The sequence below is a fragment of the Lonchura striata genome, chromosome 6, assembly GCF_046129695.1.
Source record: "Lonchura striata isolate bLonStr1 chromosome 6, bLonStr1.mat, whole genome shotgun sequence".
NCBI lineage: Eukaryota > Metazoa > Chordata > Aves > Passeriformes > Estrildidae > Lonchura > Lonchura striata.
The window spans coordinates 22,363,815-22,387,662 of NC_134608.1; the positions used below are offsets into that span (position 1 = coordinate 22,363,815).

General features: G+C 43.1%; 1 long non-coding RNA gene across 2 annotated transcripts in view; it reads left to right on the forward strand.

The window, feature by feature from the left end:
* The window catches only part of LOC116183725 (uncharacterized), a 55,838-nt gene that overhangs the window by 25,775 nt on the left and 6,215 nt on the right, over positions 1-23,848 (forward strand). Inside the window, exons 4-5 of one of the 2 annotated variants that reach the window (XR_013340099.1) lie at positions 6,405-6,613; positions 7,703-7,738. The exons of the other annotated variant lie outside the window; for it this stretch is intronic. This is a non-coding gene — a long non-coding RNA (uncharacterized LOC116183725). Of the gene's footprint in view, positions 1-6,404; positions 6,614-7,702; positions 7,739-23,848 lie in introns of those variants that run through there. 2 annotated transcript variants of the gene reach the window in all.

Genomic DNA, 23,848 nt, shown 5'->3' on the forward strand with positions numbered 1-23,848 from the left:
ATGCCTGAAGTGGTAGGTTCTTTAAAGCTTGCCATGACTGACCATAAGCATGAATTGTACAAATCCAGAGTTACAACTTTATAGTCTGAGTGAACACTTTTCACTATGTGCTTTAGAGATTTACTGAGGTCCTCAAAGTTTGAAATGTTTTTGTGAAGAAAATTAGAATGTCACTTAAAAATGAGAAAATGACCAATAAATTCTTGTTGGTTTTTGGAGGTCAAAGGAAAAAAAATCTATTGGTTGGCATCTAAAATTAAAGCCCTCCCTCAAAGGAAAATGTTTTTCCCCCTCATGTTCTCTCCTATCTTTATAGTTGATTCAACTTGATGAGGGTTACCAGGCCAAGAAGTTTAAACATGGAGGATGAAAAATATCAAAGCTTCATTCAGCCAGGAAATGCAAGGAGTAACAGGACAAACTTCCCCTGTGAACATGTTGGTGCTTTCATTCACTCAGTTCTCAGCTTCCTAGACTACTGCATAAAGTTAGCTAGTAATTAGATGGAAACCCTCTACCTCAATTCAAGAGAGCATAACAACTCTCACAGAGCATAACAGTCATCACCTTTTAGTACCAAGAAAACCTGAACTGGTGACTTACATAGACACCATGTCTATATCCTTCTAGTGCAAGGAACCATATTTCAGACTTGACTCAGCTCATCACCTCCCATCCTCATAGCCTCAGATTCATGCTGAGACTGGCTGCAGAATGATGAAAATAGCAAGACAAGGCATTTCATGTTCTATTTCTGATCTGTAAAGAAAAGCAAAGAATGAGAAATGTCAGGAGTAAAGCCAGCCTTAGGAGATAACCTCTCTCCAGACAAAAGAGATTTGAAAGCACAACCATCTTTATTTTAATGCCTTTCTGAATAAAACCTCTGAATCTCTTGATGCATAGGCCACCACTAATGTGATCAAATCACACTCAGACTGTCTGTGGGTTTCTAAAGTACCTATCACTGCCACAGCTAGGTGACAGATTACAAGAATTAGAAGAGACATCACTGCAGTTCCATTTATAACGTATTTTCTGTCCCCCCTAAGGCATTTTAAGAAGGATTCTCTGCTCTCTGCTAAATTTGCTTTGCAGTGGTTATAGAGCATAGAGAGAACTCAAACAGGCAGGAGATTCCCACAGGAAAACTCCCTCAGTATGAGAGGTCTGTGCCAGTTGTATAGTTGTGTCTTCTCTTCTGCCTGTCCGTCTACTCTCAGCAGGAACAGGATGAAACAAAATGCTATATTACAACAGATCTTTCTCTGGTACAAGGTCCATTATCTTGTTTGCACTAGTGGTGTAAACTGGAGTATGTGATTTATTGTTATAGCTTCCAGTTGGATAAGACAGCTAAGATTTGGACATCTGCCTCTCCAACATTCATTAGTCAAGGGTCAAGGTCTTTCATATTCTGTTTTGCAGGAAAGACACCCACTGTCTGTTTGGCAAATGACTTCACAGAAAAGGATTACTGAATGCAGACCATGTATTGGTCTCAGCCTGAGGTCAAGCTGAGCTGTTACTTCACTGGAGAACATGACAAGATCTTCTCATGGCTTAAGGTTTTCTGGCTCAAGGAGATCTTGCCTCTGAGGATGGTAAAATAAAATTTAAGGGCTTCCCTACCTCAACCGCTTATAGGAAAACCAATCATTATTTTTTTTCTTCTTTGCTCTTGCCTAGGTTTTCACACAAACAAATCACAGATACTTTTTCCTGCCTATTGTTCATAATCTCCTCCTGTCCCCATAAACTTCTCTAAACCAAGCCAGCCAGCCTACTCATTGGAGAGGGGTTAATTTCAGTTTTCAGTGTTACCTGGATTTATAATCTGCCTGCTGTGCTTTATAGAATCATCATGGAATCATAGAATTGGTTTGGGTTGGAAGGGATCTTAAAAATCATCTACTTCCAACTCCTCTTTATTAACTAATAAATTTGTTAATTTATTTTGCCTTTCACTGCTATGGACAGTGACACCTTCCACTAGATCAGGTTGCTCCAGCCTGTCTTTGAACTCTGCCACGGATTGGGGACCCTGTTCCCTCGCCTCACTACTCTCTTTGTAAAAAGTTTCTTCCTTATAGCCAATCTAAACCTACCCTCTCGCACTTTAAAACTGTTGCCACTTGTCCTGCCACTACATTACTTTGTAAAAAATTCCCTCTCCATTCTTCTTTGAGACCCTTTCATGTACTGGAAGGCAGTATGAAGCTGCAGCTGAAATTTCTCAGGTTTTATTAGTCTTCTGGTTTTCCCCACCTTGCTCCTTCTGGGCCCTGCAGCTGGTTAGCCAGAACTCATCCTATACTTACTGCAGCCCAGAATGCCTCAGGATGGTCCTTTTGGGTTTCCCAAGCCCAGCTCCTTTCCTTGCATAGCTGGACACTTTGTACAATCAGCAGAGGAAATGTGTTTAGCTGCTTCTTAGAACCAGCTTGACTTTTGGCCTTACTAAACTCTTTAATTGGCCTTCACAGAGTATCAATGTGTTCAGCATTAGAAACCTGACAATCCCTAGCCTAAATGTATGCATGGCTACTTCATACCCATTTGTTCTTATGCCAGCATTGTCCTTTATCTTTAAATAGCTTTTTTCTCCTCCCCATGTGTTCATCCCCTGAAGTATTTATTTATAGATTGCAATTATATACCCTTCACTAGGGTAAACAAGTCAGACTCCTTAGTTAATTAAGATCTGGTGAATGATGCAAGGTCAAGCATCATGGATGCCCAAAATCTGCCTCAGTCAGGGCTACATTAAGATTGTCAGGAGCCAAAAAGGACACACCTAATTTTTACCGGAGTTGGTTCTAGCTGCCCTCCTACTTAATGGCAAGTTTCTTAGTTCAAACTGTGATCGTCTTCACTAGCCAGTCCTCCATTTTATCTTTAAGGTAAGGCAGATGTGGGCTACCTCTGATGCACCCAGTTCCATCCTTCTTGACATATCCAAGTGGCTGGGTAATCCACCTTAATCACATTGGGGGTTATTTTTAAAGTACAATTAAGAAGTGAAAAATAAATTAACTTCAGTTGCTTGTTTGTTCTAAACATGTCCAGACAAACACATGGAAATGTGTGAGAGGCAACTGTACTGCATCAGCTCTAGGAGATGGGCTGGAGGAGTTAACTGGGCTTTTCCATCTCTAAACTGCAGGACTGTTGTAATTCATCATTTCTATAGCACCATAAATTATATGGCACTTTGCAAGCACAGAGGCAGTTCTTGCTTCCCTGAAGTAGCATGACTCTCAGGACAGGGTGCCTGGCTGAAGTGTGCTCTTCCCCAGGAAGGCTTCCACTATGAATACCATGCCTACAGTACTGTGTGACAGTACCGCCCCATTGTCCCATCAGGAGTGGGAGTAAAAAAGCTGGGGAAGGCAGAGGGCTTTTTTCCTAACTCCCCTGTATCACAGCTGGATTTCTCGTCTCTCCATGGCCTGTTTTAGTATTGCCTGGATGGAGAATAGGCTTCTTGGGGCTTTGATGCAGTCTGGCTGTCCTCCAGCAATATCCACAGTACTCCCTCCCCTCCCATATGCTCTCCATTAACATCCTCCTGTCTGCTGAATAAGGAAAGAATAACTCTCCCAGCCCCAGCCAGAGCCCCTGAGCCAGGGGAGTTCATCAGTCAGACTAGTTTCTCCTGAACCCAGAATAGGCCTCGTTAATGGGCCAGGAGGGATTTTTTTTTTCCCTTTCAGCTTGTGGCTGCCCTGAGCCAGAAGTAGAGTCAAGTTACTGTGTCCGGGAATCTCAGCTATTCCAAGAGTAGGAGCAAGTGAGCTGCTGACTCAGGAGGTTTCCTAGTGTTTTCAAGCAGGGCTCAGTCCTGTCAAAGCAAACTGAACCGCTGGCCTTGTCTTCTTCTAGCCCCTGGACAGGCATTAACAAAAGTCACAGTTGACTGGAACAGGCTGGGGAATTGATCTGGAGCAGGACTATGGATCATACTTTTTCCTGGCATGAACACAGATCCTTGCAAAGACATATATTAGTCATCTACTCTTTTTTACTCCTCTCCTTAGAGAGCAGTTTAGTATAGTATAGATATCCACAAGCTATGAGGCAGCTTAGCTTTATTTGCATAATTTTCTAAAAGAGAAGATAAAATCAGAGGGAGAAACAGACTTATGAGCCAAAATGTTTCATTGCAAATCAGTGTTAAAGGGTCAAGAATCCCTGCCATCCTGAGCTGTGCTGTCACCCAGAGACCACCTTACTTCTGTGTTATGTAAGGATGCAGGAGGATCCTTCCTGTGTGGCTAAATTGTCCTTTGGACTTCCCAGAGCCTGGAATGGAGTCACAGGCTGTGTCTGGAACAAGCAATTAGAAGTCATGCTGAGTTCAGGATTCTTGTCCTCATTTCAAGTCTGCCTACGTGCTCTTATCTCTTCTAAGGGAACTGGTTTCTAGAGGTTAGCAGAGAAGACAAATCTACTACAGCAGTTCACTGCATTCACCCCTCATGAAGCTGTGTGCACTCCTTTGCGCAGAGACTGAAGTAATTGAAGAGTATATGCTCCCAATTTTTCACCCCTCCATCTCCCAGCACTTTGTGACTGCAGCCAGCCTGTTATAACCTGTCCCCTCTCAACCCCTGAAAAGTTCTGTCATCAGAGAGTCTCAGCTCTTTGAGGTCATGTTAGTCTTTACTTCACTGCCTCTGACTGTGAGCTGCATTTTCTTACTGTCCTATTCCCTTCTTCAAACTCACTTCACCAATGAAAATCCAGCATAGTATATAAAAGACAATTGGGTGGAAGCTGGTGTTTATAAAACAGAAGGTTTCTTCTGCCTGCAGCTATTGGCATGTCTATCCCAGACACATGCCCTAAGACTAGGATCTGATACAGGGACAAAGAAAGATAAGAGCTTCTCTTACTTACCTTCAGTCTTGAGGATACAAATGTCCCCAGTTTGAATAGCTAAGGAGCTCTTGGCTTGTGGCCTAAATGCCACCTGTTTCTGCAGTATGGCCAGATGGGTAGGACGCCTGTCTTAGCCAGCATCTGGCAGAGATTTCCCTATGTAAGGAGAATTTTCAGCTACCTTTTTGAAGGACTTACTATCCTTTTAGAAGTGCCCAACATCCCAACAGTGACAAGCTGCAGCTAAGGCTCTGGCCCACTTACCTTTGGCATGCGGTTTGTTTTAGGGCAGGAGCTCTGGCAGAGGTTCACAGACGGTGGTGCCTGGGACTTGTGAGGGGTACAGGGAAGCAACCAAGGAGGAAGAGGACATTTTATTTTCTAGAAAAATGACAAGTGCTGATTTTTCTCCATAATTTAAAACACCATTTGGATTAGGATAGGAGTCCTTTCGACAGAATTTGTCCATTGAACAGTGACCAAAAAAATCTAGGTGTCTTCCTCCAAAATCTTTGCATCAGAGGGGACTGAATTGTTTCATGTCAGCCAATCAGGGTATGATCAGGGTATGTGGGAGTGGAATACAGTAAAAATGAACTGCAGAAAGCAATACCTGTAACAACAGATTTCATTTCACCTGCTTGCTACCTATGAGACAGTGATCCCTGTAAAAAAAGGCAGGACAAACCTGCTCTGATAAATATGACCAGATGAAATAACTTATTTCATAGTCTATCATCTAGTTCAGTGAGTCACATGTGGTATCTCTAGAAAGTTGGTAACACCCTAGAAATCTGTAACTTAATACATATTTAACTGAGGTCTTGTCTCATATTTAATAGCAACTCTAACTGGGCTTGCATAACAATCTAGAGAAGGGTGGGGACTACCAACATAGGCTTGAATAGAGCACTAATAACCCCTTAGTATCCATGACGCCTAAGAAAAAATCAGCAGAGCATTTGTGTTTGTAGCTAAGGCTTATTTGCAAAGCGATAGAAATGTGATTACCAAGACTCTCAGCTACAGTTGCATTGATGAAAAAGCTGAGAGCAAAGGATGAACACAGAGTGGTGGTAGGGATACCCTGAGCATGATGGGTTCCATGTGAGGGCAACATTCAGAAGAAGCTGTGAGCTCCAAATGACCAGCTCAGAGACAAAGACTGTCCTGAGAGTTTCAGGATAAACACAGCTAAACTATGAGGATGCTTTATCTTCTCAGAGAGAAAGAGCCCAAATGTTGCAGTGTTTCAGGCAGCCAGAACAGCATTTGCTGTGTAATGTGAAGTATTTAAGCACACATGGGCTTCATGGTGTTTCCTGCCAATCTGCAAAGTATCAGTGTGGTGTCTTGTAGTGCCAGGAGCTGGATGAAGAAGAGGAGTTCCCCAGTGGGCATAACCTAATTGCTTTCCTACCTGGAGCACATGGCTGAAAGGCTATGGGGAAATGGTGAAATGCCACACTGTCTCTTCCAATAAAATAAATAAATGTATCTTCCCCTTCTCTGTCTTCTAGAGAGTACTGTACCTTCTTCTCTAGCTATACATCCAAGGAAACATAAATACTCTCCAAGTTCCCCAACTGGCCTCAGCTCTGCAGACCAGGGGCTGTGACAGTAGTACAGCATGTAGGGACTGTATCCTCTGGACTGCCCTTCCCTCTGGATGGCTTCTTCCCCATGTACAGAGGTGACTCCTGGTGAGGCACTCATCCAGCTGCTTCAGGTGAGGTACATGTGCCCACTTGAGTCTCTCCTAGAAAATCTCATGCCTTCTTAAAGGTTGTTCACACCCATCTGTATGCATACACATGTAAACAGCATGATAGCATATTAACACAGTTATGACCAATGATAATGGCAGTGAAACATGAAAGCTTCTTTCCTCATCCTTGTTTTTCTGGTTTGAAAGACCAGGGTGTGACTCCTTGAGTGAAGGAAAGAGGGGTAGGTGCTTCTGTCAGTTCAGCAGCCCTGTTCCAGCAGTGGCAAGGCAGCTGCACTGCAACTGCTTCTGTGCAACTGGAGCTTCAGGTCACTTCTGACTCGAGGAGGCATTTATTGTCACTGGTAATTGTTACTTCCTTACACAAAGCAAACAAAAATACCTGCTGCACCAGCACAATCACCTGCTGTGGTTTACCCAGGGGGAAGGGGGTGCGTAGTATGGCTCAGCTGACGCAAGAGAGTGCTCTGTGCTACTCCATGCTGCTTTGTGCCTTTTGGGTGATTAGGGACATGCAAAATGTTTCAGACAGTACCTTAGCCAGTTTTCCTGAGATATGTGTACACCCCAGACTAATAATGGGAACTGTCTGAGATAAACTGAAGTGCTTATAGTATGTGACTTGAAGCGCACACGAGAGGGACATGCATGTGTCCCCTCCCTCCCAGGCCAGCTGGGAGGGTGGATAGAAGGGGCTGGGAGTAGTGAGGGGGAATGACACACTGAAGATGACGGGGATCCAGTGCCCCAGGCGTTTTGCAAATGGCTTCCTTTCGTCTGAACACAATGAGCTTGTGAAGCGAAAGCAGACAAATGCCGTTTGCAGAAGAGCAGGGATTTTTTTTCTCCTTATTGCAGGCAGGACCAGCTGCGTTTCAAACCCGTGACTGCAGCAGCCATGACCCCTCCGAAAGGAAATCTGAGCCCGCGAGCAGTTGTGCTTGGGGAGGGCCGGGCTCTCACGTTTCTCTGTTTTGTTTTGGAGCCTCGGATAAATAGTGAGCTTGCTTTTTCCCTTCATTTCTTTTCTTACTTTCTTTCTTTCTTTTTTTTTTTTTCTTCTTTTTCCCTCTGAATGTATTTCCACAGCCTCAAGGAAGGAATTTTAAAAAGAAAAAGGAAAAGAAAAAAAAAGAAAAAAGAAAAAGAAAAAAAAAGGTTCTGGCATGGGAACAAGTATGTTTCAAATTACAGAAAGGATGTGAAAGGTTCAAGAATTTGAGCCCTGACTCCGCCTGTGTCTGTCTCCACCCCCGCCGGGCTGCGGGGCCGCGCTCCCGCACCCTGCGCGCCTCGCCGGCTGCTGCCTGCCTGCCTTGCCGAGCTTCCAACCACCCTTTGCCCAGCTCGCAGCTTGGAGCTCGGGTTTTTTGTCTCCTAGGGTGTGCACATGTGTGCGTGTGGTTTAGCTACATCCCAGGAATGTGCCGAGGTCCCACTTCTGAGGGCGGAGCGCCCTCTGCTCGCTGGGGAGGGGGAGAAGCAGGCAGAGGCGCAGCTCTAGGGAGGAGAAGCAGGCTCCTGCTGCTGCCAAGGCGAGAGGCGTGCCCGCAGCAGCCTGCGCAGGGACACGTCGCTGCCCCCGCGGTGAGTCGAGGCAGCGCCGGTCGCGGCGCCCCGCAGCGCCCTCGGCTCCAGCTGCGCTCGCTGCTTGAGCCGCAGCCCCCGCACCGGGCTGCCGCTGCTGAGCCACAGAAAGATGGGCTGGGGAGAAACCACCGGCAAAGAGGATGGTTGAAATGGCCTGATCTTCCCTTCTAGGGGAACATCATGGTTAGAGCTAGTCTCAGTCCCTTATGGAGGATCATATCCTGAAGACCTTCTCCATTATATGACCACTTCGTCCTGTCCCCAGATGGAAACAGAGACCACCATGAAATGCCCATACTCAGTTTCTGAAAAGGGGGGTCCTGTGAATAAGGTTACATGGCAAAACATTATTTTCTTGTCCTTCTGTAACATGATCAGGTACCCCCTAACCATAAAGCTATGAAAGCTGGCATATTTATCCCTTGAGAGTTGCACAGCTAATTGCATGTCAGTGAGGTAACTAAGGTCTTCATGAAATGTCTGGAAGAGAGAGGGCTACCAGAACAACCTGTAAGGTCTGTAGCATGTGTATGGCTGCCATCTTTGCAGTCTACAAGAAAGAGGGTGACAAACACATGAACTATAGCTTGATTGAATTTTCTGCTGGGCCAAATTCAGAATGAAATATTTTTGCTTGGGCTCTCTGGATTATGAAACTACTGAAGAGCATCAGTATTGTTGACAGATAAGGACTCACCCTCTTAAGAAGAACAACTGTAACATAAATCTTCAGGAGCTGAAATGTCTATTATGATCTTGACCTTTACTAGTGTCTTGTAAAAACTATTAGCACCAGTCAATTAACTTGAATCTGCTGCTTCATGCTGAAAAAATTAAATTTTGTCCTTGCAAATTTTCACTCCATCATCTCTTCAGATTCTGTAACTTTGCTGTAACAGATTCAGGTGAAGGGCCTGAAGCATCTTAGCTGCACTGAGCAGTACCTTGTACATTGCATGCTCCCAGTCCTATGATACTTGATTTCATGCATGGCTGCAAGACACACTTTTGCATAGGGTGCATGTCCACTGATACACACTGAACACTCCCTGTGTGGATGGGAAGCTACTGGAACAAAGAACTATTGATCTAAGTTTAAAAGAGGAAGACTAGGATCAGCGTACCTGCTTTGGCAGCCTGTGAGTTTTCTCCTTTGCAACTAAAAGCCAAAAATCTATAGGCCAGTTCAGCTAGAGAGATCAAAGGTCTTCACTGTAAACAAGCTGGGATAGTTTGTCATAAAAGATTCTAATTAGTGATGTTGTCTTAAGCATTGTGATGGTGCCTAGGAAATCAGTCTGAATTTGATCTGTTCTGCTAGAAGGGATTAATTACAAAAAGATTGTTTTCCTTGCAAGACATCCAAAGGTCCATCTAAACTAGCTAACACATTGAATACCATGGTGTGCATGTTGTGTTTTCAAAACATATTACTTAAACAGTGGAATTTTCTTTCTAATATTGAAGAGCTCTGACAATGTCACTTGGCTGCGTCACTCTCAGAAGCTATGGGAGATATGTAGTGTTTAGCCAGCTTTTTACATTGTCTAATTTTGTGCTGGCAGGCTGAATTCCTGAGGTATGTTAGATGAGTCTCAGAGCTGCCTTAATTTATGCTAGCCAAACCATTTCCTTCTGCGCCATTTCACAGGTGCAGGATCAGCAGAGCAATTCATGTTCCACTCCCCGACCGCCCCTGCTCAGTGTCTTACCAGAATTTATCCCTGAATTCCCAGCAAGGGGACAAATGCTGCCACCAAGCTTAAAAAAGTTTTATTGATCTGAGAATGCTCAGAGATCTGCACAATACAAACTGCAACTACATCCCTCTAGCACACTGCTTGCCTGTGACCAAAATCTTCACTCTCAATTTTAGTTGCATTAGGCCACATAGTAGGACAGAAAGTTGCATCTAGTTCCTTCCTAGAGGTTCAATCTCTTTTGATTTTGTGTTTGGCCAAATAAGTAATTTTTATTTATCAAGCCTTTCTAGAATGAAAATGTGGTCTCAAACTCTTCAGCTGAAAGAAGCCATCCAATCTCCCTGCAGGTTGTTCCTGGTATAAAGGTACAATCTGGCAGCCACATTGTTGTTGCTCTGGAGTTTCAGTGGACACACAGATAAATAAAAGTGACACCTGCCGCAGGCCAGTTTCCATCTCTATTTGATTATGTTGTTTTCTTACAGAAGATTTTTGACGGCTGCAGCTAGTCTAGAAACTTAAGTGTGATAATTGAACAAATCAGTTTAGTTGGGCATCTGATTCTGTGCAAACCTAAGTAGAATAGTAATTTGTGACTAATGCACAACAGCACTTTGCATAAGGTAAAGATCCATGTCTAACATATGCAAGCCCAAGACACTGTGGGAAGAAAACAGCAAAGATACTGAACAGGATGTATGTGCTACTCCAAAGTGTACCCTTCTCCTATACAACAAACAGTGCTGTAAGGACAGTGAAGTAGGACCTTCACTCTCTGACATCAGGTACCCTGAGATCCCATTGTTCTCTCCTCCATATTTTCCATGCTGGAAGCAAGTGAGAAACTTCTCGCTCCTGATCCAGTTTAACTGACCTTAGATCATCTGCCAGCTAATAAGCCAGGAGGCTCATTTCAAAGGAAAATCTGGGATGCTGCAAATCTTGTTTTCTGTTACGTAACAATAACTGTGTGTCATGCAAGAAATTTTTTTCTTTTTTTTGGTGAAAATATAAAATCATTGGATGTTCACAACTCTCTGGCCTTAATTCTAAGTCTGCATATCCTCTTCAGCTGAAAAAAAAATACAAAAAAGTATTTATTGGGGCTGAGGGGGAGAGAGGGGCACAGATGTTTTTCACTGGCATAGCCAGGGAATGGTGAACAGTTGGTCAACAGACTTGGAGCCACTGAAGAATATCCTAGGACATGATGTGTTTTAAACAACAGCCACAGAAATGCATAATATCTACACTCGGGTCTGTGGATCAGCTGCAGTAACTTTGGTGGGTCCAAGAGATACTAAGACTGTCCTGCAGCAGTGAGACATCACACGTGGGCCAACAAGCAATGGCAGAGTTGTCACACTGGTATGGAGCAGTTGTCAGGTATCTTCAGTTCCTCAACCACAGGCCCACTGAGTCCAGCACAAAATGTGCCACAGCCACAGCAGCTGCTGGAGCAGGGTGCTGGCGGAACATGGTACAGCAGTTCAAATGACACTCCTGCTGGCAGTGCTTCACAGCTGCGGGGAGAACAGCTCTGGTGAGACCCCACCTGCATTCTGGGTTCCGCAGCACAGGAAGGACATGGGACTGTTGGAGTGAGTCCAAACGAAGGCCACCAAGTTAATTAGAGGGATGAAGCACCTTTCTTTTGAGGAAATGCTAAATTAATTGTGACTGCTCAGCTTGGAAAGGAGAAGGCATTAGGGTGACCCAATTGTGACCTTCCATTACCTGAAGGGAACCTACTGGAAAGCTGGAGAGAGACATTTTGTAAGATCATATAGTGTCAGGACAAGGGGAAATGATGTCAAACTGAGAGAGAATGTGTTCAGATTAGATACCAATAAAAAATTATTTGCTGTGAGGGTAGTGAGCACTGGAATAGATTGCCCAGAGCACTTGTGCATGCCCCTTCCATGGAAGTGTTTAAGGCCAGGTGAAATGCAGCTCTAAGCAACCTGACCTAGTGGAAGATGTGCCTGTCAACGTCGGGGACGGCAGTAGATGCTGTTTCAGCCGGTTTCCAGCCCAGGCCGTTCCGTGATTCCGTGAGAACGGCTCCGGGCGAGGCCGCCGTGCCGCGCTGTGCCGGGCCCGGCGGCGGGGCTGTGCTGACACCTGGCGGCCGGCGCGGGCACTGCCCGCCCGGGCCCGCGGGGCTGGGCGCTCCGGCAGCCTCGGCGGGCCCCAGGGCGGCGGCCTGTGCTGCTGTAGGCTCCCGTGTTGCTCAGGCGTGCGGTGGAGTTATGGTCTCTCCAGTGGCTGTTCTTTGGATTTGTGCTGAACGCAGGGTTGATAGGAGAGAGATGTTTTTGTTATTGCTGGGCAGGGCTTACACAGGACCAAAGCCTTTTCTGCTTTCCGTACCGCTGAGCTGCGAGGGAGCTGGGAGGAGACTCAGCCAGGACAGATGACACCAGCCGATCAAAGGGATATTCCACACCATGTGACATCATGGCCATTATAGAAAGTGGGGGAAGCAGGAGGAGGGGAGGGATGTTTGGAGCGATGGTGTGTGTCTTCCCAAGTCACCATTATGTGTAATGGGTTTCTGCTCGCTGGAGACAGCTGAACACCCGCCTGCCATGGGAAGCAGTGGATCTATTCCTTGTTTTGCTTTGCTTACATGTGTGGCATTTGTTTTCCCCATTAAATGATCTTTATTTCAACCCACAAGTTTTCTAGCTTTTTACCCTTCCAGTTCTCTCCCTGACTGTGCTAGTGGGGGAGTAAGCAAGTTGCTGCTTGGGGCTTGATTGCTGGCTGGGGTCCATACCAACCCCTACCACAACAGCTTCTGTGAAAATGTACCTCAGTGTCCAGCAGTAGTCAAGAAACAGTAATGAGTTTTCAGGAATGACTAGGAAAAGAAGAGAAAAGCCCTCTGAATGTGCAAACTGGCCAGCATTTCTAATGTGCTTTGATTCTTAATCTCAAACCCCTACATATTCTGTACGTGAAGGGGCACTGACTGCAATTGCAAGGCAATTCTGGAAGGGTCACAGGCATCAGAGGACACAGATCTGCTGGGGTAATGAGCTAAAGCCTTCTGAAGGTGACTCCCAAACAGATATTACCAGTGTCATCATGCCAGCAGACATCTTGACCTCTGATTAGGCACTGGAGCCACCTAAACTCTATCAAAGGTTTCAAGCTATTTCAAAGATTTTTTTTCTACATGGGAATTCCATTGGAAAAGAGAGACTTATCAGATTGCAACTAGCTTCTTTCCTTTCCACCGAAAGATGATCTTTCCAAAGTGGCCAACATTTCCCAGTTTGTCAAGATTTTTGTTGCAAAATCTGTGTTGGCAGTTGGTCACTTGGCAAAATGTATTTCCTGTACATATTAACATTTTCTAGATTCTATTTTAAAATAAATATTATTAAAATAATAAATTTTAATTAGTATTAAAACAAATATATTTTAATAATTATTATTAATATTATATGCAAGGATTTAATTCCTTCTTAAGAACCGCAAAACGTATTTTTTATTGTTGGTTTAAAAAAGTATAGTGTCTAAGCCAATCTGTTATGTCTCCCATTTTCTAGCGTATTTTTTTCCCCATGGTGATATTAAAGAAAATTTATATCATTCATAACTTTTAAGCAACATGAGCTGTAGTTTCTAGTGAATTTACTTTTTTCTCTTCCAAAGGTTCCTATGTCAGATTTGATTTGCTAAGGTGGCAGAGAATGACTGACAGCCTTTACCTCAGTGTTTGTCCATTGTGCTTTTTCCTCAAAAGGAGATAATACCAATATATGAGTGTTTTCATTTCCCAGTTCCCACTTTTTGCCTTCATCTTTGTAAGTAAGTTCATCACTGTCAGCATACAGAGCAAGACATATTTGGTAACCAGGTTCAAAGGACCAATCCTTCCTTAATCGAAAAAGACCAAACTGTATAGGAACCTGCTGTGTAATGGAACATCAGCCTCATTTTTACATTCAATAACTTAGACTATCATAGATCCCCAGTGTTGGGACCCCAAGCCCAGAGCCACTCTGAGCTTTCTTTCAGTGGTTCTCCTCCAACCTTGCATTGTCTGACCTGCTTCCTTGCTTCATTTTTATGTCTCTTCCCTCTCTTCCTCCTCTATTTTCCTTTCCACAGGCTTCTGTGCTGTGTCCTGGTCTTTTAAGTGACAGACTGAAAAGAAGTGATTCAGCATTAATCTAGTAAAATGAACTTTCTCTGTCAGGTATCTTAAAGCTGCTGAGAGGATCTTGAGGAAACAGCCTGAGGTAGGAACAGTAAGGACAGCAAAGATCACAAATCTGCTGACTCTTGTCTGCAAGGTGAATATTACAATTTCACACATGCTACAGTGCTAAAATGCATCAAGAAGCTAGATAAGGGGTATATATCCATATCTGTTTTCCCCCTTATATCAACTCTCCCACCTTAAGGACACCAGGTGAAGTATTTTCTGGCCACTGGGTTTCAACAGTTTTATCTGCTTACTGCTAAACCACAGTTCTGTAAGTTGTGCCTGAAGTACTTGGGAATCCCTCTGACTCAAGATTAACCAGACTAAAGCACATCTAGCATCTGAGCATGGATGCTTTTAGTGTGGTACTGCTATTTGTGAAGGAATAAGACTGGACCCAACAAATTAATTTGCTTCTCTTTGAAAACATTAGGAGGCTAAGAGCAAAACTGACACATTGCTTCTAGCTTTAAAACTAGACTACAGCATATATTTAAACTCATTAATATTGCTGAGGGATGGGAATGTTTGGGCATGATTGCAGGGCTTTCAGCTGATGAGTCACATGTTAGAACTGACTAAAAATGTAGGGGCACTTCTAGGTCCAATGACAAGCGGTTTAGCCTGCAGCAACTGACAACCTCTTAGGAGCTTGCTGCTGAATGCTCAGGCTCTCAGGACTTGGGCATGATTGCTACAGGCACTAAAGAAGAGGCACTTTCAAGAGAATGAAAAGTTCTGTAGTGTGAAGGCGGATTTTCCAGGTCTCCTAAGAAAAGGAAACAGAGAAAAGGGAAAAAAACCCAAGAGTCCCTGAGGATGGAGGAAAAGTTCTGACAGCACAGATATGCTATCTTTGCAAATCTTATTTTGGCTGCAGGGGGGATAGTGTTGAGCTGATGCTTCTCATCTTAGGTTTAGGATGAATGAAAATGCCGTTCAGCTCTGAGATTCCTGCAAGATTTTCATGGCAAGTTTATCAAATTGGAAAATAAGACTTGTAGTTTGATTCAACAGAACTTCTAAGCATACAAGGTATTTTTTAGTTTACATTTTATTTGCATAAGTAATGGACTAGCCAAAACCATATGTCCCTTCACATCCTAAGATGAATAAGGTTATGCTTATTTGGTGTTAAGCTGAATTAAAGAAAGAAAGAAAAACTAGGAGTTATTCACCTGTAATCCACAACTGCTGTCTGATTCCAGTCTAGATTTTGCACTAGTTCACCAATTTGGGCTCAGTTCAGTAAGATGCTTTGTTGGTAAGAGGGGAAGTGCTAGGAAACCTGGCTAATTTTAAGCAGAAAAATCCTCCATATCAGAATGGGGCCTGACTGTCTTCTAATAGGTGAGCAGATGACCTGGTTCATGGAGGAAGAGAGACAGAAAAAGTCCAGAATGGCAATTTAAACATTAAAAAAAAAAAAAAATCTTTATTATTATTTTATTGTTTTTGCAAAAGAGCATCATGTCTGGCTGACCATTGCTACTGATTCCAAGCACCACAGTGGTTTTGGCAGGAAGACAACTGTCTATACTCCATTGTACAGCCAAAGGTTTAGATGCCTATTTTTCACTTTCTCATAGCAGTAAGATATAAGAATCTGTCAATATCCTGTATATCATATACAAATAGTGGCTGTGTGTGATATTCTAAAGTTGGTCCATTATCATTGATGCTATCTACAGTATTTATTTGGTGTCATGGCATTTCTGTTAGTCTCATGCTAGGCTAAATATTTGCTATGAGTTAATTTTGCCTTTTAGCCTTAACAATCACAGAATAGTCTGAGTTGGAAGGGACCCAGAAGCATCATGATGTCACCAGCAAAGCTGGCTGGTGGCTGTGCTGCAGCAGAGAGGTTCCCCTAGAGCAGTACCCTACCAGGAGAGCATTCTGGCCATGCTTTCAGAGACACACTTGCATCATGGCTTTCCAGAAGGCTGCCACAGGAATCTTTATGTTTCCATCCTTATCAATATTCCCAAAGAAGTTCTCAGAGTTGTAGGTTGTGCTCTTTCAAAGAGCTCTATTGGAAGCAGAGATAAAACACGGGTATGACCATGAAACAGCCACTGATACCTGCCTCCAGGCTCTCCTCTTATTCTTCCATCACCCTGCTTTTATTCAGCCCATCACTGAGAGATATGAGTTCTCAACTCCTTGTGCAGTGAGACTTTTGTCAGAACAAAGACCTTTTGTTCAGGTTAATTCCATTCTCCTCAGTTATATCTCCTTCTCCCCCTACCTTGAAACAAGACTCAGTAGTAAACCTGGCTTTTTTTCCTTATAATTGCATATGCTTATTTGGTCCTCATCCCAGCAGCCACTGCTTGGCGAGGCTGTCTAATCAAGGCAGTTCTGTCCCCCAGATCTTTGATCACTTTAGTTACTCATCTCTGATTTCTGTTTGAATGAGGATACCTGAATACATTATGGCTATTAAAAACTGCAAAGCATGGTAGTGCAAGTGTCACTAGCTGTGAAGCACAGCAGCATTTTTTGATGTGAGCTAACAGCCCAAGCTTTTGCTTAAGTTCATCTGAAACCGTATCCACACCTAATTCTCACCCAATTAGCTGAAAATCTGCACAGCAGTTAAGAAACACAGTGAAGCTGGTAGTGCAAAAGTATTATCTAAGCTCAGCAAGCCTCAGTTGCTTGCCTTGGCTTCGAGAAAGGAGAATAGCACCATCTGCTGCTTGCTGCTATCCATGGAAACTGTAGACCTTGAAAAGCTGAGCAATGTCTGTTTCAGATAGTAAATACTGTGTCCTTGTGATGCCATATCCTACTTTTGTGAAGCACGTTAATTTCGATGCTACAGCAAAACTGTCAAAGAAGTGTTCTGTGAAAATCAGATACTGGGATGGGCTTGTGATGAGGATGGACACTCATTTGGATCATACCTGAAATCAATTTGTTTTACACAGCGAGCAAGTATCTATTAACATTCCTTTCCCCCCCCCCCCCCCCCCCCTTAGTGCTCTAAGATCCTGAGGTAATACCTTCTCCAGAAGATCAAAGGCTTTGCTTAGTCGGTCTGTGTGTACTCAGATGTGTGAACATTGTGATTCTCTTTGTGTAATTACTTTTCTGAAGGAACTTGGCTGAATTTCTCACTTGAAAGAAAACTTACCCCTTTGAACCTCCATCCCTCCAAGTGTCTGCAGCATGTGTACTGTGCACAGGGAGCTAAGGACACAATTCAGTAGCTCACCTGAATCACTTCCATGGGATTTGGATGCTGTTGGGGATACAGCCTTGGTTATACAGCCTTTGACCTTACTGTAGGTGACATCTAGTTCAGGATGCATTTGACACACCAAATCCTGCAACTTGATGAAAATTTCATTCATCAACTCATTGTGCTACATAGAGCAAGGAAAGTACAGTCAGTGTGGACACCCAGAGAACAAAGCCTATCTTGCATTCATAAATACATTAGTATTCTCTCCTAAGGATGGTGCCTTCTGCTATCTCTGCTCTTCACTTTCAGGAAACCCCTGGAGACCAACCATAAATAAATGTTCATCTTTCTCTTTTTCCATGCCTGAGATAGAAAAGATCTATAATTTGTGTAGAAATTAGCTTAGTGTAAGGTAGGTGTTCTTTAGTAAATGTCTTTACCAAAGACCTCTTATTTTCAGCCATCCAAGTGATTCATGTTCATCCCCGAGACAGTCCTAGATGGTTCTCCTCTCCATTCTATTTAGACACAGACTGCAAGTTGAACAGTTAATGGCTACAATATGCCATAGCATTCTGAAAAATAAAAAGCAGAATCACCCAAGACCTTAAAGGATTAGTATGTCCAGCAGTGGAGCTTTATAGCCCACAGGAAAGATGCTCCTCTCTGGGAAGGGGCCGGAGGTCTCTAGATGAACAGAACTTTTGGGAAAGTTCTGCTTCATTGTGTAATCCTAAGAAGTTCCAGTCAGCATAAGAAGGTCCAACATTTAGGTTTTTTTTTTTTTTTTTTTTTTTTTTTCCTGTTAATTTCAAACAGGGTAGTGACAGCTCAATATTTCAGAGCTCATGTTGTAAGTTTTGTGTTTTAACATATACTGAATAGGCAGTAGCACTGTATCCTGATTCAGAGGTTTGGAATGTTAGAAAGTAACCTGACAAATGCAAATATTATAGATGCCACTGTAAATTATTCCTCTAACTTTTACTTTGCATTGATTGATCTCTTAAAAACATGACTATGATTTTGTTCATACCCATGATGACAGGGGAATTGTTCATGTATTCTGTTAGTTATATATGCAATTGTTGAAAGTTTCAAGGCAGCTCAGGAAATTTATGAAAGCTTTTGTTTCTGTCATTGTGAAAGGTTCAGTTGACTGTTACCACTCAAACTCAATCCTAAACCAGTTTGGGTCCAGCTCGGTTTATTAGCTTTCATTCAGCACCAAGGGTTTGATGGATGTGGAGTGGCTCTCTCAAGAAGCCATTCAGACATCCTTGCACTATGGATAGCAGCAGAATGACCAATTCCTGGGAATGCAGCACAGGAAAGCTTGACCTGCCTTTAAGGCTGCTGGCTCTCCCTAGGGTTGCCAGCCTGGTTTAAGCCCATGCCAAAGCTGGTGGACTGCCAGTGCAGCCTGAGGAGCAGCATAGCCAAAGCATCATGTCTGGCCTCACAAACAGTGCTGGGGTTGGGCAGCACCTGGAGGGAACCAGCTTGGGCATTTCTGCATGTTTGACACAGTCAGTCCAGTCCAGAAAAACAACATGCAGGTAGTTGAAAGGCAACAGTAGTTTCCAGAGTACTGATACTGAAGATGAGCATGTGCCGGCTACTTTGATTCATGATTTCTGAAAATGTCTGATTGTCAGTATCTGCAAGATGGAACCCTATAAAGAGTAGATTATAAAAAGAATGTAAGGAACAGTCATGCTTAGAAATCTTATCAGAAGGAATAAACTGTTGTTAAAAATGTGCCTTTCTATTGCTTCACCATTGCTAGTGTCAAACCCATGCAAAGGTTTCTAGAGGTCCTTACTCCAAATTCCTCCTGTAGACACACAAATTATTAATTCTTTAGAAGTCAAGATAAGCATGCATCACTGAGAAAAGGGGCAGAAAAGGCTTTTATTTATGTCTTTCCTTAAGTTTCCTGTAAAGGATTAATACCTTTACTAATTTCTCAAAGATTTAAGACAATGCAAGGTCTTTGGCACTGTATATTTACAATTACTCAGAATTGAAATGTACGACTCCCACACTTACATCACAGGTGGAATGAAATCTGTCAGACAGATTATGTTTACCTACAAGAATTTGATTGGGATACTGAAATGTCATTGTAAATTTATGCCATTGACTATGTCTCTTGTGAAATGCAGGTAATTTAGATTTTTGCAAGGGTGAGATGAAGGGAACAACTGTAAACCCTAAAAAGCAGATTCATAGTGAGATATAGGTTGATGATTAACTCCTTGCCTCAAAGTTTCTGAAGTGTTTCATTTTAAATAAATGCATTTCAATAATCTCTTTTAATTTCTCAAAATTTAGCTAAAATTTATTATTCTTTCTGGTTTTATTAATTGTTTAGGTTAATAGTTATAAAACTGGCAGGACCATGTCTATTGTAATGCTGTCCTTTACACCCATACAGCCTGATTTAGTTTTCCTTTGTAGAATGAGGCCTGATTCATTGCAGACTTGGAAAAGAATTCTCTTTGATCTTAATTTATGCAGAAAAAAAAATTTACCCTAGAGGAATGTGTGTTCTTCAGATTATCTCTGCTGAAAGCACTTGATACTCTCAGAAAAGACTATGGATGAATATTATTTTTTCTGCTTATTTTTAGTTTTTTTAATTAGCATAGTAACAAAGAAGAACATGCAAATATAATTTAGGTACAACCCATTACATGAGTGTCCATAACTGCCCATCATTAGTTTGTTTCAAGTGTGAATATAATAGTTACATTACAAGTCCCAAGTCTAATTTTTGTGAAAACTCTCTTTCCTTTAATCATGGTACTCCCAAATGTGTATGGAGGGCCCTGAGGCCCCCTGACACCTTCTGTAACTATTCCCATGAAGAACCAGTGGATGGATGGGAAGGCCAGAACTTGAACTAATACATATCCAGGTGTCTGCCCTGTGTTGGTCTGCAATACACCCCCTGCTCTCACTCAGGAACTTAGGAGCATTTCTCAGTCTCCTATTTTTGAAGCAACAGAGGCAGCACATGAAGTTACAACAATATGTGTCATGCTCCCACCTTGCTACAGAGTATACTAAGATTTGGTCTCTTTGGTTTCTTTTTCCTTCCTACCAGCCTTTTAATGTTTGATTTGATTTTTTTTTTTTTTAATAGGACTGCTTTGCTTGAATGCCTTGAAGCGTTCATCTTCTATTCCTCAGACATACTGATGGAGTATCAAAGTACTTCACAGTGTCTAGCATCTTAGGCTACCTTGGAGAAAGACAGCTCAGGGGATGGATAGAATTTGTCCTCCAGTGGTAATTCACTCCTTGTTCTAGTTCTGCTGTTAGAAAAAGGAAGTGAGTGAAATGTGGTGAAACTACAAGCACCTCTCCAGAGCTAGACCAAAGCCAGATTCTGAATGGCTCCTGGAAGAGTTGTCAAATACTAGCCCTTTTTTATTATTTACTGTGCATAAATCAAACAGCAAGTGGTAAAACAGTCTTGGAAAAGGGCAGTTCCGTGATCCACCCACTTCCTAAAAATGCCTAGTGTATGGCCCTGGAGTCTTGAATTTGGAGGGAGATCTGTTCTTTCTGATGGCTGTGACTAGTGCTGTGACATCTTCTGTGGTCAGGAGATTACTGGCCATCTGTAAAAGAAGTGATATAGATCCAGACATGGTGAGAATGAGGATGTCATGTCTAGCAGAAGGCTTTCTGTAACCTCAAGGATGACCCTTTCTTCCCATTCTTCAGCAGGAGCATGAAAAACTGTGGTCCTTTTGAATGGGTTTGTCTATTATCTCATTGTATCTTGTCTCTGTCCCACAAAAGTCTGCAAGCTTCCAAGTCAATGGGAGTTACCTTCTCAGTTTCTCTCTGTCTCTGTGGGAAATTCCATATATCAGGTCCATATATCCATATATCCATCTTCTGCCATGCAGAAGGATGTGATGTGCATCATACTCAGTCACTTGATGGGGAAAGGCAGAGGCAATGGGCTGCCTTTGAATGTGTAATTACTAGTAGGTCCCCTTTGGATGAGGTTGTGCCCCTTGGGACATTCCCCATTTGCTTGGCTCCTCTTGGCAGCCCAGCAGATCAGAGCTCAGGCTGGTTGTCTGCCTGCTACAAGGTCTGGCTATCTGGCATTACAAGGTTGGCACTGCCTTGTGCCTCTCCCAGTGCATGAACATCATCCTCCCTCCCTCACCTTGGAGCTTATGTGCAGTCCCCATTCCCATGATTAGAAAGAAAAGGTTTTTTGTTAATGTTGGCCAGCAGAAGATATGTTCTTGTTTAGGTCCTTTGTGCCATCAGCTCCTAAGACAATCTGAATGGCTACAGAGAGAGAGAGAGGAATGCCTCTGGGTGAACTAGTGACTTTACCTCAAGCCAGATTGAGAGCGAGGCACACAGACACATTTATTTGCATAATCTGAAACAGCAGGCCCAAAGACTGGTGTGGTTGCAGTGATTTACAAAGACAGGGGTGTCCAGAGACAGGCCTACATTAACAGCTTTAAAGATGCCTCTCGACCATCATAGTGTCATTTGCAGGCTCTCAGGATGGTGATATTAGATCTAGCTGAGAATGTAGCTTGCAAGCATTCTGTAAGCAAGCTGGCTTTTCTGAGCTGAATTCCTAGAGTCTGATCTTGGTTTGAGAAGGTGTGTTAGCTCTCAATTCCCAAATTCTGGAGGAATCTTAGGTGGTTATTCAGTTTTGCCTTTTCAGGGATTATTGACCCCTCTCTTACTAGAAGACAGTTTTGGCTTTCTTTTGCCAGGGCTTGGTTATACTCCTCTATTTTAGGTAGTGCTGTGACATTGCCCTGTTGTGGCAAAGACAGTTTATCCTGTGCTTGAATAAATTATTAGCAAATAATTTACATTTTGAAGGAGAAAGGCAGAGAGAGGGAGGATTTCTTATATTAATAGACACTGCCTGTTTTTTGTGAAAGATGGACGGATTCTCCTTACCACATCTAAAATATCAAGACTCACTCTACTTATGTTTGATTAGCAGAGAGGAATTCAGCTTCATATGATAGCTGTGCCCAGCTGTACAAGTGCCAATGCCAATTCACATGCATCACACACCTCAAGGTGTAAGTTCTACTTAGAGCAGAGTATGTGTGAATTAATTTCTGTCTGCTGTGACATGGGGAGGGATAGGACTTGCTGCCAACACTTGCTTTGCATTCTCAGAGAGAATTTTTCATCCAAATTTTTCATGTGTGGAAGGTTGGATGGAGGCAGATGGTGAATTTAGCTGACTTAAAAATATTCCTTTTAGAAACAAAACAGAAAGAAACAGATTCTGCAGAATCTCTGCTGCTCCTGCTTCAAGAGAGCTGAAGGAGAGAAGAGATGTAAAACCTTGAATTTTGGAGAGGCATTTTTCTGGACTAGGAAGGTTTTAGTACTGATCTCTGTGTTGCCTGCAGGCTTTTTCAAGGCAAGAGCACATTGCCTTGCCCTCACTTCAGTTGTAATTGTACCATATTTTAAAGATACTGACTTTTATTAGAAAGAGATAACATATCAGTGGAAATACTGACCCAGGAGAAGGAAGGTGTTAATGAAATGGAAGGCACTGCAGTATTGAGATGCTCAAGGAACACTGGAGGCTCATACCACATGCTTGTGGCCATAATGGTAGCAGGTGTGTGGAACATACTACAGGAAGAAGGGCATTCAGATATTCATGCAAGTCTTTCACAGTGTAGTAACAGCACCTGAGATTACTGAAATACTAATTGTTTTGTTTGCTTTTCCTCTGAAGGACTACTAGCACACTCAGGTTCTCACTTTGTCTGAACAGACAGATTAGGCAGCTTAATTTTATTCTTTTCTAGTCTGTGTCTCTTGCTGCTTACTCTGCAATGGTTAAAACCATTAGGTTTGGGCTACTTATGAAAAACTGAAGTAGCTCCAGAACTTTGCAATCAAAACAAACAATGGCTCCAGTCCTACAGGATCTCAGGAGAGTGTAATTTTCTGCTTTATATGCCCTGAGGAACTCCTCTTTCAGCTCCTTCCTCTCTGACAGACTGCTCTGTTACTGTGGTTTTTCATGCTGCATGTGTGTTCCCATACACGACTCACAGTTGCCAGAGTCATCTGTGGGGATGAGGGTGAGCCTGTGAGCCAGCAGGTAAGCTCTGGACCTGGATGCCCTGTTTTATGTAATACCCACCAGGTCATGGGGCATTCTTGCTAGAGTAGGAAATGCGTGTTCACTGTGCTGACACTGTCCAGCTCCCTGGTGCCTGAACTCCTGTGTCCCAGATTTTGGCCAGGATAGAGTTCATGTTTTTACAGTAGCCATGAGGGGGCAGAGCCTGGACCCACATGGGCATATCTAGGCTGTTATTGTCACCACCTGATGTCACTGACAAGGTTTGAAGTACAGGACTCTTACCTCCAAGAGGAAGGTGGGCATGACTCACAGTCCAGGGGAAGCAGGGGTGCAGGGAGTCTGTCGTTCCCTGTTTCAGGGTCACATGGCATCTAGTCAGTCCGTGAGCATTTTTTGCATG